Source organism: Rhagoletis pomonella, unplaced genomic scaffold (assembly GCF_013731165.1).
Source record: "Rhagoletis pomonella isolate Grant_MI unplaced genomic scaffold, Rhpom_1.0 Rhpom_scaffold_00011, whole genome shotgun sequence".
Lineage (NCBI taxonomy): Eukaryota > Metazoa > Arthropoda > Insecta > Diptera > Tephritidae > Rhagoletis > Rhagoletis pomonella.
The window spans coordinates 14,972,133-14,986,816 of NW_023458565.1; the positions used below are offsets into that span (position 1 = coordinate 14,972,133).

General features: G+C 38.3%; 1 protein-coding gene and 1 long non-coding RNA gene across 2 annotated transcripts in view; one reads left to right on the plus strand and one right to left on the minus strand.

Moving 5' to 3' along the window:
* Positions 1-14,684, minus strand: part of LOC118746679 (bifunctional peptidase and arginyl-hydroxylase JMJD5-like) — a gene marked incomplete at its 5' end in the record, with an annotated part of 146,810 nt that overhangs the window by 45,605 nt on the left and 86,521 nt on the right.
* Positions 1,434-2,081, plus strand: LOC118746685. Its single transcript, XR_004993871.1, has 2 exons — positions 1,434-1,521; positions 1,594-2,081. It is a non-coding gene; the product is annotated as an uncharacterized LOC118746685 (long non-coding RNA).

Below are 14,684 nucleotides of genomic sequence, written 5' to 3' on the forward strand. Positions count from 1 at the left end.
ACTAGTTCATGAAATTCTTAAATTATCTTATTTTTTTTAGTTTAGTGTCAACCATTTATGAGTTTAATAAAATTTTGTCGTATACGACATTTGTCAAAAAATTTGCAGTCAGTTTTAGTGATATACGCCAAAATGTGATAACAATTTTTATAAATTAACCATACTTTTTACTAATCAGCCTAATCGTGAGTTTCGCCCGAACAAAATTTCGCCAACAATTTTTTCATCCACCCGTAGTGAACACACGCAAACGAAAAGTGACCCGGTTCTAGAAAATTAAACTCATGATAAAGCTGAATATGTCGGAAACTAAAGAACAGATAACTCTATTTGAAAGATCTTGATTAGTTTAGTACGACAGCAATACTAACGCAATTTGTACCAAATAACCGAAAAAATTTTAGTCAATTAGTCGGAAACTAAAGAAGATATCCAAAAACCACAAATTGTCAAAATGACGCTTCCGGTAATTTTCCATCCAGGCGACGATATTTGAATAGGTTTGTATGGTTACCAATAGTCAGTACTAATTTGTACTGGAACCTGCAAACTTTTACTGGAAAACTGTATGATAACCCAAAAAATTTGCAAGAGAGCACTGAATCGAGAGCGTAACAACACGAGAGAGCTGCAAATTCTTACTAGTGAAATTTTTACTTGCAGAAATTAGCTCGCAGAAGAAGAAGAAGAATAAATGTCAAAAGAATATATAAAAAGTGGTGTTACTAGCTCAGTTGATTTTGTGTATGTGTTTCGCCGCACGGCTTCTGATATCAAATTGAAAAATTTTGTTTGAATTTCTACACACACTTACAGATTTTGACAGTTTATGCCGCCAAAGCAAAAACAAAATACATGCAAATTTTTGTTTTTGTACTCCTGCTATCACCTTATATTGATTCGCCTTGGCACAAACAAAAGTAAAATGAGTGGAAATTATAATATTAATGATGTACTGGACAGTGTAAGTGCTTGTGTGTAAAGCAAAGAGTTTAAAACTGATTTATAAATAGTAAAATGTTTACAGCAGATTGTCAAAGCAGTGCAACAACTGTTCTCTTGCAAGTTTTTGCTAGTTTTGTGTTCAATAACCTCTTCTGCTAGTTTTCTCTTCTTCTCAATTTTACGCTCTATTTTGCTTTTACGTTCTCGCTGCAATGTTTTACTGGAGAAGTTACTATACAAACCTAATGTTACTCGCATATTTTCGAGCCTGTATGTAAATTTTCGGGAAAAAGATTAAAAAGTATATTCATCTGCTGAAAAGATATTTTCGCAGATTCACAATTTAGGGCCTGTGCCAATTGATAGAAAAGTTCTCTGGATAGTAAATTTTTGACAGCTATGAGGTGAATAAAAATGTTTGATACGGCAGGGCTAGTGAAAAATTTGACAGCAAGCATTATCAAGAAGAGGAACGAACAACGCACGTATACACATAAATTAAAGAAAACAAAAGCGAGTGGAAATAAAAGAACATGGTCCCGCCGGCAAAAAAAATAATGAAAAGCTATATAACTTGTAAGATTTAATTTCAGATTTACATATGAAAAGGCGTTATGTATTTGTTTAATTAAAAATACTATTTTACAGGGAGCAGTTCAGAACGCAGAATCCTTCTGGAAAAGCGCATTGACAAGGATGTTTGGTTCAGTTCAAAGAACGCCAACAGCAACCAAGGCTGGAAGTGAGTAAGAATATAAATAATTTGAAGACTTTATTAAGCAAATGACTTCGTACTCCACTGACCATCCGTGGCGCTTTTTGGGAATGTGAGTTACAATTTTTCGAAACGAAGCAGAGGACAACCTAAGATACATTTTTGTAGTCTTGTTATCGCCGTTCATAATGCTGCTTAGTATTTTGGAATAAACGTCTTGTTGCATATACATAATACCCTAAAACGACATATGTTTTTATTGGAAACAATTGTACCCGGTTTAAACATTTTTGTGAACACACTTACCAGACGATTTTGACGTGTTTTTTATTTCTAATATTACTGCTAAAAGGTCTAATAAATGCATGGATTTCAGTTCCAGAAGAATTGAAATCATCAAAGGCAAATATTTTCTATATAATGGCTGCATTTTATAAATAGCAAACTCGATAGTCTTCTTGTGCATCAAAGCAACTGTCAAAAATTTCCAGCAGTAAAAAGTTACGAATTGGCACAGCAGAAATGTAAAATTTTCTCACCATAGTAAAAAGTTTTTCCACCATAGAACTTTTCTATCAATTGGCACAGGCCCTTATTTAAAATAAATCTATCAGCCCTATCTCCAATTCCATGTGAATAAATCTCTCCAGTGGTTAAATAATTTTCACCACATTAAATAGCTGCACAACACCCTAATTGCCGAAAAAGCGTTGCTTGCAACACTAGTCCTTTATGGGGACCAAACTTGGTGAAAAAAAAATAGCTAAGTTTGTTTACTGGATATACTGAGCGGCCAATTCTACGGGCCTAAAAAATACAAATTGGCTTTTGTGATCCGTATCCGCGGTATCAACAAGGTTGCACAAAAAGTGCGTAAAGTTTTACAGCATGATTCAATAATAATTATTAAATCATGCGTCTTCGCCACATTAAAACGTTGTGTTCATCAAATTGAGCAAGGCAACCATTAATATGCTACGTATGCCGAACCCTATATGGGGTTATCCAAATTTTAAATCAGTTCGTGAATTGATGTACAAACGTGGAATTGTCAAGCACAACCATCAACGTGTCCCAATCTCTGCTTTGTGATCGAACGCAAATTTCGCGAAGCGCACGAAATTCAGTGCGTTGATTATTTGGTGCACGAAATATTCACTGTTGGAACCCACTTCAAGAAAGCCTCCAACTTCCTGTTGCTATTCAAGCTCAACACATCAACCCGAGGCTGGCGCTTGAAGGCTAATCACTACGTTGAGGTTGGTGATTTCGGTAGCCGTGAGGATAAGATCAACAAATTGCTGCACAAGATGGCTGATAGAAATTGTTGTTTTGTATTTAAGGCGACAAAAAAATTTGGCACATCTTCAAAACGAAAAAAATCGACCGTGTAAAGGCAGCTTAAGTAACGTTCAAATTAATCATCCCCTTTGAGATGGAAAATACCAATAACGATTTCATAATTTCGAAAACTATTTCATTTATATTTGTTCTTGCATTTTCCGCACCACTTGTGAGGTATGCTTTTAGGCGCATTACCGATTTTTTTTAAGGTGCTATGTTCCCCAGGAGGCCTATTTTCACCTTTACAACTTAACTTAAAAAGAATTAAAACTAAAGCATGCAATATATAAAGAAAATTAAAAATTGTCTTACATCTAGTAAACTTGAAAAATTGCACATTAAATTCATTTTTCATGTTAAAATAAAATTAAATATCACAATTCAGTTGAAGTGTATACATATGTACATATTTACATAATGTGGTCTGTTTGCATCCACAGTAAGTTCCCATGAAGCCTAGCCCAAATTCAGAACTGAAAAAAACGAGCAAATGGGTCGGAAACTACTACCTTTAAAAGCTTAATGTGGAAAATGTTTGAAGAGCTGCGAAACTGTATTGCAATAATAAAAATAACAGTGCATAAATTGGAAAAATGGTTTTTGTTTTGCTTTATAATTTTTGGGAATATTGGTTCAGATGGAATCTTTTTATTTGTTTGGTTTTTCAGCTCATTAATGATGCACCCAGAGTTGCATTTACTGTCTATGAAAATATTTCATGAAGCGTTCCAAAATTAGCTCCGAGCAACTAAAAGTTGGTTAAGCTTAAATGAAATAGTTCTTATTAAATATTTATTCCTGGTATTTAGTAAAAATCATTCAGATCAATACTAATGTATGAAATGAAAGTAAATAAAAATCTACGAATATATTTCATGAATATTTTGTCATAGAGCCATTATTAAATACAGATATAACTTTGTCGGGGGTTGGTGCTGACGTATATAGAATTAATGCGTTAGAGATATAAATATACAAGCTCATCGCGCTAATTTAGATATACTTGTATACCTGTTACTCGTCTTGCATATACTCCAACTGCGAAAATAATGGCAATTATAATTTATTTAGATGCATATTTTAGCTAAATGTTATATCGTCGCCTGGATCAAAGATTGTTACAAGTTACTTTCGGTAACTCACGATTGAAGTTTGGAATGCAATTTCTCAGAAACTAGACTACAGATTTTCTCCAAAGTGTCGGAGAGTAGTTCCTAAAATTCTTAAATTATCTTACTTTTTAGTTTAGTGTCAACCATTTATGAGTTTAATAAAATTTTGTCGTATACGGCATTTGTCAAAAAATTTGCAGTCAGTTTCAATGATATACGCCGAAATGTGATAACAATTTTTATAAATTAACGATATTTTTTACTAGTCAGCCTAATCGTGAGTTTCGCCCGAACCAAATTTCCCCAACAATTTTTTCATCCACCTGTAGTGAATACACGCAAACTAAGAGTGAAAAAGTGACCCGGTTCTAGAAAATGAAACTCATGATAAAGCTGAACATGTCGGAAACTAAAGAAGAACAGATAACTCTATTTGAAAAATCTTGATTAGTTTAGTACGACAGCAATACTAACGCAATTTGTACCAAATAACCGAAAACTTTTAGTCAATTACTCGGAAACTAAAGAAGATATCCAAAAACCACAAATTGTCAAAATGACGCTTCCGGCAATTTTCCATCCAAGCGACGATATTTGAATGTTACTAGCATATTTTCGAGCCCGTATGTACATTTTCGGGAGAAAGGTTAAAAAGTATTGTTACGATTATCCTCGAAACCTTGAGGGATTTCCCAAATATACTCGGGCTCGTATCGCTGGATTGTTAAATGAATGCTAACGATGACCAAATTGTAGTACAATTAACTTTATTGTACAACAAACAATTTACAATACTTGCTAATACAGTAAAAACACTTTACAATACTTGTTAAAGCAATAACAACGCTTTACTACTTGTTAAGACAATTAAACTTATAGCTTGCTTATTAGCAACTCAATTCTCCGCTCACTTTACTTGTAGCTTGCTGACTTGTAACTCACTCACTTCGCTGTGGCGGCGCCCTTATATACCTGCGCTGGCACTTATGGCAACTCTAGAACATTCTGAAGTTTATCGCTCATTCTCTTTCTTTCGCTGTTCGCAGTGTTCATCCAACTTGACGTTTCTCTTTGTGGAACATTCTACGTCATTCCTCGAACATTCTGCCTATTTCTCGTTGTTCGCTTTGTGTTGCCGCAGTATTCGCCACACTGCCCTCCACCTAAGTCTGATCGTCCCGATCAGACACACTTGGCGCTCCAACCGCTGCAAGTCTTTCCAAGTGGACCACTTTCATCTTGGTCCTCGGTCTCCCCATTGTCTGGATTTGATGCACTGCGTCCTTCAGCCGTTTGTCAATCTTCAACGGATCTTTTCAGTCAAGTCTTTGCTTGGAGGTAAAGCTTTTCTTCTGCTGCGACATGTACAACCACAGTGCGTTACTGGACATTGCTTCCGGCTTATCTCCGGGAGTGCACCATCTCACATGGTCGTGCTTCTGCCGGCCACTGGTGGTGACCAGACCATATCTCTTCTCGTGGGCACCCTTCTCGGATCTATGCCGCATCATCTGTCCCTGACACCCTGACTCCCGCCTTCGCGCTGCACTGCCTTTAGCACATCTTGCTACATCCGGATCCTTACGCTGAAGCTTCCGCCGTCGTTTCGTATCTCGCTCTTCCGCCGATGCTAACTTCATTGACCGGACATGTATAATCTCACCCTTGGCTTCCGGCTTAACTGCTCGCTTTTGCCGACCACCTTTTTCAGGACACTTCAAAGCGCGCCTACTGCTACCACAGCCGCTTCCATTTCCGGCCACCGGCGTATCACCATTGCAACGTGGTTCAGTGGCTTTCCTCCTGCCGGAAACACTGCCTGGCTCGCCATGACCACTTCCTTGTTGCGACCTCTTCTTCACTGAGCTAGCGGAACCGTCACGATTTTCCTGTATCAGTGAACCGCTTCCTTCTCCTGATGAAACCACTCCGTCTCCATCACTGCCAACCTCCGCCCAACTAACCGCTTCCGTTTCCGGTGGAATTGTCGACACTTCCTCTAAGACTAACCGTCTACTGCAGTACTGGCTGTCGTAACCAACCCTAAGTGGCACTTTCCTGTGACGATCTGTCAGGATCATTTTCTGGAGGTCAATCTTCATGCCTTGGCCAAGTAAGGAATCCACTCCGATGATGACTTCATCCACAATGTCTGCCACTATAAACTTAGTGTACGAGGCCCAACCGTCGATTATTACCTCGCATGGTACTTCTCCCAACACTTGGGTGCATTCCCCAGTTGCAGTCTGCAGCTTTGCTCCAGGTAGTGGCTTCACATAAAAAGTGGCCAAATCCGGTCGAATAATGGAATGTGTCGCTCCAGTATCCACTGTCAGTACTCTCTCCTGCCCATTCACACATCCACCAATAGTGAGGTTGCTCGCATTCCGCCCAATTTGTGAGACAGAGATTATGGGCCCTTCAACTTCTGGAGCCAGCACGCGGCCCTTCCTGCTGGCTCGTTTCAGTTTAACGACTGATTGGAGTTGGCTTCGTCTCCTTCAGCCCTGCGTTTGCGTCCTGCTGAATTGTTGAGCCCACTGGAACTTGCACTGCAATCGCGGGCGAAGTGGCCTGACTTTCCACATTTAAAACATTTGCCAGAACCATGCTTTTTCTCGCCCAGCAGTTGGATAATCTTCTTCAGCATTTCATTTGTCTCGTCCGGTGTTTCCACTTCCACGCGTCTGAGCATACGAGACAGTTTCAGCAAATGTTGGCTTGGGATTCGCGTACGTCTCTCGCTTGGTATACACGTCCCGCATTCCGTTGATGAACCTCTGGATTTTTACTCTTTCGAGGTGCTCACCAGATGCATCTCCAATTGCCAAATGAGCCAACCTTTCGATCTCGGAGGCGAATTCCTGTAAAGTCTCGTTGGATTTCTGGCAGCGATTCTCCAGCTCCATCTGGTAAATCTGTCTCCTGTGCTCGCTACCATAACGTCTTTCCACTGCACCCATTAAGGCATCGTAACTGTTCCTTTCACAATCAGGAATAGTCTGCAAGATTTCCGCTGCAGGTCCTTTTAATGCAACGAACAGTGCAGCGGATTTATCCTCCATGCTCCAGTGATTTGCTGTAGCTGTCTTCTCAAACTGGAGCTTAAAGACTTGGAAAGGAATCGTGCCGTCAAAGGATGGAGTCTTTTTTACCTTGGGCGCGCTGGTCGAAGAAGTTGGGCGAGTCAACTGCATATCTCGGAGGCGACCTTCCAACTCTTCAACCTTAGCCTCGACTTTCTCCTGTCTCTCTTCAAGTTTGTGCTGTATTTATGTAATTTTTTCATCCTGTGCTTCCAGCTGTGATGATATGCGTGCCTCTTGTGCCTGTAGCTGAGTTTCTAACCGGGATGACACCTGCGATGACACCTGCGCTGATACCTCGGAAGATATACGTGTTTCCAAGGCTTGCATCTGTGAGGAAACGTCTGACGACAACTGCAACCTCTGTTCCTGCATCATCTGTGACATGGCAGCCAATAACGTGTTCATGTCCATACCTGTTGATGAACAAGGAGCATTTTGCTGTTCTTCAACCTTCCCGGATGTCTGTTGCACATCCTTTGACGAACATGCAGCCTCATCGTTCTGTTCGTCCTTTGCGGATGTATCGTCGGGTTTACCTTGGAAGTCGTATTTGTCCACGTCGATGCCTTCAGCTTCCATAGCCTCTCGCAACCGGGATAACAATTCCACTTTTCTTCCGGAGGTGGCCAAATTACGCTTTTCCAACTCCTGTTTCAGCTCCTCAATTTTTAAGTCCTGAATTTTCGCCATTTTTAGTAGTTTCTCCTACGGGATTCATTTAACAATCCCACTTCCAGAGAACGTTTAATACAGAGAAGCAGCAACACGCTACTCGTTGGTATTTTGTAATAGATCAGAAATCGGCTAGAAGCTCACCACATTAAATTTTTAACATCGATAGCTCTAGAAGCTCACCATTTTTTAACAGCGTGAGCGCAGAGCGGCGCAAAATTAACAGAAATTGCAATTGGAGCAATTGGAAATGTTAGCATTTGGTCGGAAAATAGATGCTGCAGGTGGATTACAACAAAGCTTTTTCTTTTGTTTGACATTTTCGCCAATTCGATTTCTGATTGAAATGAATTCCGTTATAATGTCAATCACAAAAGGAACAAGTCAACGGACTTTTAGTTTCCAGAATTTATTCTGGCGGCAGCGTATTTTTATAACGCGATCGAATCGTGCATGCAGAAAGTCGGTCCTAAACGCGAAAATGGACGGAAAAAAGCGAAAATGTCGTGTAATCGGTTGCGTAAACCAACATCCAAATCTACGTTTTTTCAGGTTCCCGCTGGACAAAGCCGAAGCAGCCAAAAGGAGGGACAACCTAAGGATTGGAGCATAGGAGAAGGTTCCACCCACCTACGCCCTGGTATGCAGCCAACATTTCGAGCCGGAAGCTGTGGGAGGGAAATACCTGAAGAAGGGTGCCCTCCCCACCCTCAACTTAGGTGAGTAATTTGTGCTTATATATATGGGGCATTTCACCTCAAGTGACCCAACTTTTGAAATCTATGTCTTCCGATCGGGATGAAATTTGCACCAAGGTTAGTCCTAAAAAATAGTAGTTATGACACAAAATTTCAATGGGATCGGTCAAACACACTCCGAGTTGGAGGGTCTAGAATTTTGACATTTTGGTCAAACGGCCATTTTTTCGGATCTATATAACTAATTACCTATTGTATTTAGAAAATTTTTTCAGGAATGTTTTCGATAGATTTCTCTTCAGTCTTTACAAATTTTATTTTTTTTAAATTAAAATGAATTTTTTTAAATTTTTTTTTTTAAATAAAAAATAATTTTTATGTTTTTTTTCAAAAAGGGGTATTTTTATTTTTATTTTTTTTTGCTCAAAAGAAAGCTTAGGTATTTTTCTTTAAGAGCTTTGTGGTCGCTTAGTGGGATGCAACTTGTGTATCAATCAAAATTAGCGTTTAGTAACTCGAAACAGCGGTTTTTTTTAATTTTTAATATATGACCTATTGTCTTCTTTTTTTCGTATTATTGTGTAAGTGTCTCGGAAACCTGAAAATAAAACTTATATGAGAAGGTATATACAATTACCTTTCCAACGGTATATAACACGCCTAACCAAAGTTCATACCCTCGATACTGAGATTTTTCGTAGTCTAACACAGCAGGTACTCGATTTTGTGCATCCAAACTCTTTATTAATAGCTTTGCAGAATTTTGAGTATTAGATTTGCATACCTACTAGCACAATATTTAAAAGGTATGAAGAATATGGGATTTTCCGGTAGTTAAGGATGATTAAGATTTTTCTTTGTACCTAACCACAGCAGATTCGTCCAAACCTTTTCTCAATAGATATTCATACCTACTCGCGCAACCTATAAGTAGCTATAATAAATCAGCTATAGTTTATGAAGGCAGTGTATGGTCATTTTGAAGACCACTTTTTTAGAAACAGCGTTAAAATAAAGACTGTGTTATTTACATAATTAATATTTTCAGTAGCTATGGCTCATAAAAAGGCTAAGCTTCATAAAGAAATTTTTGCTTCTTTTTGCTTTAATCCCTTCAACAAAAAAAAAACACGTTTCTTCAGATACACGACGGCTTTCTGACGGCTTAATATCAAAATTCCCTACGCTATCAAAACGGATGCGAATTTGTGGATCGTGCAGGAAAGAGCTCAGCAAATTGAAGGAATTACCGACTTCGAAAAGTAATGAGCCTTGTGAAGACGTTATTCCAGATAGAGACCATATTGAATCTGAGAAGGATGACCGAATTTCCGATGACGATGGCTCCAACTTTACTGAAGAAAATATGACTTTAAGGGATGAGTGCCAAAACCAATACCACAAGGATGCAGTAAAAGTACTTGAGCAAATAAAAGAAAAGTACAAAACTTCAACTAGTAGAGCAGAAAAAATTCAACTTCTCACGCTTGCTCCACCGACATGGAGTCGCGCAAAAACAATGGCTGAGTTTGGAACATCAGAAAGAAAAGCCAGGATTGCTAAAAAATTAGTTGCAGAGCATGGCATACTCACACTCCCAAACACAAAGAAAGGAAAACCTTTAGAGTGCAAAACTGAAGCTCTAGTGACTCAGTTTTATCAGCGCGATGATATGAGTCGCCTGATGCCAGGGATGAAAGACTGGGTGTCTGTACGAATTGACGGTAAGAAACTTCAAATGCAGAAGAGGATAATTCTCTGCAACCTGAATGAGCTGTTCGCGAGCTTTCAATCTGAACACGAGGATATTACAATTGGATTCACAAAATTTACCCAGCTCAGGCCAAAACATTGCGTCTTGGCAGGAAGCAGCGGAACTCATACAGTATGCGTTTGCATTTATCATGAAAATGTGAAGCTGATGTTGAAGGAAATCAACTTGAATTATTTAAAAATGATTCGCCGGAAGATTTGAACAGTTACCGTGATTTGTGGAGGAGGTCAAATTTGAATCTTGGCTGCAGTCTGAAAGGTGCGCATTGAAAACAGTTATCTTAAGTGTGGACGATTTTGTGGAAGAAATTTGTACCGGATTGGTAAACTTGAGAACCCATGACTTTCTAGTCAAGGAGCAGCGGTCATTCTTCGAAAATTTAAAGATACATTTGCAGGCAGGTGAATTCGTTATTTCATACGATTTCGCAGAAAACTATAAATATGTTATCCAGGATGCCATACAAGCATTCCATTTCAATAACGACCAAGCAACTATATTTACAATAGTTATTTACTACATGAAAGATGGAAAACTGGAACATAAAAGTATGGCAATCATATCCGACGATTTGAAGCATGACGCCGTTGCTGTTTATGAGTACCAGAAGATAATACTAAATTATCTAAAATCCGAAAAAAATCCGTGTATCAATTTTGAGTAAATTGGCGTCCTTCAATTTCGAAATGTTGAAGTTTCAAGCATTTCTGAAATTTACCGTTATATGAAAAGCGGCCGTAATTTTAGTCCGATTTCAATAATTTTCAACGCTTTGCTTTCATGTGGCAAGCACAATAACCACACCGAGTTTGGTACAAATTGGTAGAACGGTTACCGATATACATATATGTGATCATAAGTGGGCGGTGCCCCGCCCTTTTCCAAAATTTTACCATAAACGTATTTCTTGGTAAAGAATTGTTGCAAGCATCAATTTTTAATAAATTAGCTTTAATATTTACTGATTTATCGAAGATTTTGTATTTCTCTAAATTACCGTTATATGGGATGTGGGCGTGGTTATTGTCCGATTTTAAAAATTTTCGGCCATTTGGTATGCTGTGCGAAGGCCAACAACTGTGTGGAAGAAATTGGTGCAGCGGTTCCTAAGATATACACATGTAACCATAAGTGGGCGTGGCTACGCCCATTTTCCAAAAATGTATAATATTCTTATTTTTCGTCAAAAAGTTATTGTAAATATCAATCTTGAGTGAATTATCTTCAGTAGTTACTAAAATATCGCAGTTTTCGTATTTCTGGAAATTACCGTTATATGGGAAGTGGGCGTGGTTACAGTCCGATTTCGCCCATTTTCAATACCAACCTACCTTGGATTAAGGGAAACCTACATACCAAATTTCGTTGAGATATCTCAATTTTTGCTCGAGTTATCGTGTACACGGACAGACGGACGGACAGACAGACATGGCTTAATCGATCTATTTTTTCATCCTGACCATTTATGTATACATTTGTCTATATCTATCTCGATTCGTTTTGGCTATTACAAACAACCGTTATGCGAACAAAATTGATATACCCTTGTGCACAAGTGCGCTCGGGTATAAAAACCCAGCGACCATCTCAACACTAAAAAGTTATCGTTCGTGAGGTTAATGGTATCCCAACATCACTTCTCCAGCGAGTGGCTCGGAGTACGGAGGCCAGATTTGAAGAGTGTATCCGACGTAACGGTGAACATTTTAAGAGGAATAATTTTTAAAAAACAAAATCCGCACTTGTCTTCTTTGTAATAGTTATTGAAATAAACTTTTAGCATTAGTAATTCTTTTTTAATTTAGCTTTTAATTCCTAATTCTGCCACCGGACACCCTTTATGTACATACTTTTTATACGGTTAACAAACGGGCTCACTTATCTGCATAAACCGTCTTTATTTGCATAACTCGTGCATTATCCTCTTTCAAATGCGGCTGATCATATGCATAAAAATTACGTGCATTTGTTCGAGCGTCGAGATATAATTTTGTGTACATATTTCATAAAAGCTATGGAGGTCTCCACTATAAGAGTGGTATGTATATTTGAAAATTAGAGAGTTCTACCTTTAAGCTAAGTAATACTTGCTTTACCCCCTAATCGATGGGACCATTTTCCAAAGTCAGTCCACTCAAAGTTGTGTTCGGAACACGTTATGACTTATGTAGGAACTACATACAGTCATTCTCGCTTACGCTTCACGCTTGGAATTTTGTTTTTCTCGGTACTTTATTTTATGGGACTTGAAAATATTTTTCACTATAAAAAATATTAAAGTTGGATTTCATTTAGGTTAACGAAAACGACAACTGTGAAAAAATATCAACCAATACATTCAAACAAATTGTCAAATAAGCATATTTACATTTTTTGTTTTGTCTATCTGGATTACTGCCCAGTAGAACTTGGGAGCATCGTACGATTGCTCGGTTAGTACTCCCTTGGGAGTATACGAATACTCCCCATTGCTCCCTATGCTTCTGTGTATATGCATGTAATTTTGTATACTCCCTTTAACATTGGGTGTCCTAGGAGGGGGAGTAATCCCTTTTACCTTCTAAACGAGCAATCGGGGAGCACACACAGAATTATCATCCCACAAACCTTCTAATGGAGCAATACGGGAGTACTCCCATAGTTACCTCCCAGAAACCTCCTAAAAAGACAATAAGGGAGTGCACATAGAAAACATCCCATATTCCTCCCGAAAGAGCAATAAGGGAGTGCTCCCATTAGAGGCATCCCGAAAGCCTCCTATAGGAGTAATAAGAGAGCAATGATAACGAACATTTTAAATTAGCCAAATAGATTTTGCTATTTATTAAATTTTTTATTTAACTTTTTAATCACGTGCATTTGTGCAATTTTACAAGATCTTAACAGATATAAGTACGAGATCAGATAAAACATAAATGATACATCTTACATAATTGCTTAATTTTAGAATTATATTGCAAAGAAATCATATGAAAGTATAACATAATAATAACAAAACGGTAAGATAAGATTTGAATTATATGCACCTATATGCACATATAAGTATGTACTCGTATATGATTTCCTGGGTGTCAAGGATGCTTGCCTGTTCAGGAATCCACCAAGCGGGGAAATTGTGAAGGTGACTTTGCTTATCTGACATCTTTGTCACCCATGTGATGTTTAAACCCGGGGGTCACACTTAAATGCAAACACTAATTTGCGCAATCTGAAAAGTATTTAACGGTATATTTATAAGTAAGACAATACTTAATAGGGGTATTCTCTGAGTCTTGCAAAGCCCTTGCACGGTGCACGGATTGCGCGGTTGGCAAAGCTGTCCCATACGAGAACCGGTTTTAACCGTGCAATCTGTGCACCATGCAAGGGCTTTGCAAGACTCAGAGAATACCCCTAATATATTTAAACAAAAGTTGAGGTACATACCAACGGACTTTTATTCAAATCTGTGTGCTATCCAAATTAGATTATTGTGTCCTCCTTATGCGTCTATAAGGAATATTTTCTGGTTTTTTTTTCTGATGAATTTTTTCCGAAAACACAAAATTTCTTTTGAACGAGGTGCGTATTGCTCTCCTATCAAACAAAAAGAATACTCTTGGATTTCTCGCTTAGGAGACATCACTTTTTAATCCTAAACGAGTAATAACGTAGTACAAAACCGACAAATCTCGCTTATTGCTCCCAAAACATGCCTCAGGGAGCATTCTTTAATTGCTCGCTTAGGAGATCTCTCATTACGCTCCTAAGCGAGCAATACATTAGGACAAAACCGACAAATCTCGTTTATTGGTCCCAAATCATGCCTCAGGGAATATTTCGTCGCTCGCTTAGGAGATCTATATGATTCCTAGACGAGTAATAAAGGAGTAAAAAACCGACAAATCTCCCTTATTGCTCAGAAATCAGGTTAAGGGGAGTACTCTTTTATTCCTCACATAGGGAGATCTCCCTTCAAGTTCTAGTGGGTGTATACTGTGGTATGTATGTATGTATGTACATCTATTTATTTTATATACAAAGAATAAATTGTATTCAGTTAGATAATGAAAACAAAAACGCCCGTGATTCCTCTTTGAAAAGCTCGCGCAATATCCCTTTTGGTTGCTAATATTGCCAATTTTTCGTATTGCCCGTATTACCGCTGCGAAAACACAGAAATCGAGAAAATTCATTTATGATGACTTACAATCATGCACAGTATATTTTACTTAATTTTTTTTTATAAAATTTTATTTAAACCCACGAAAATAACAATCTAAACGTTCTCCGTCAACAAATTTGCAACTTAGGCCCTTATTATGAGCTGCATTCGATTTTCGATCTTCGCTGGCT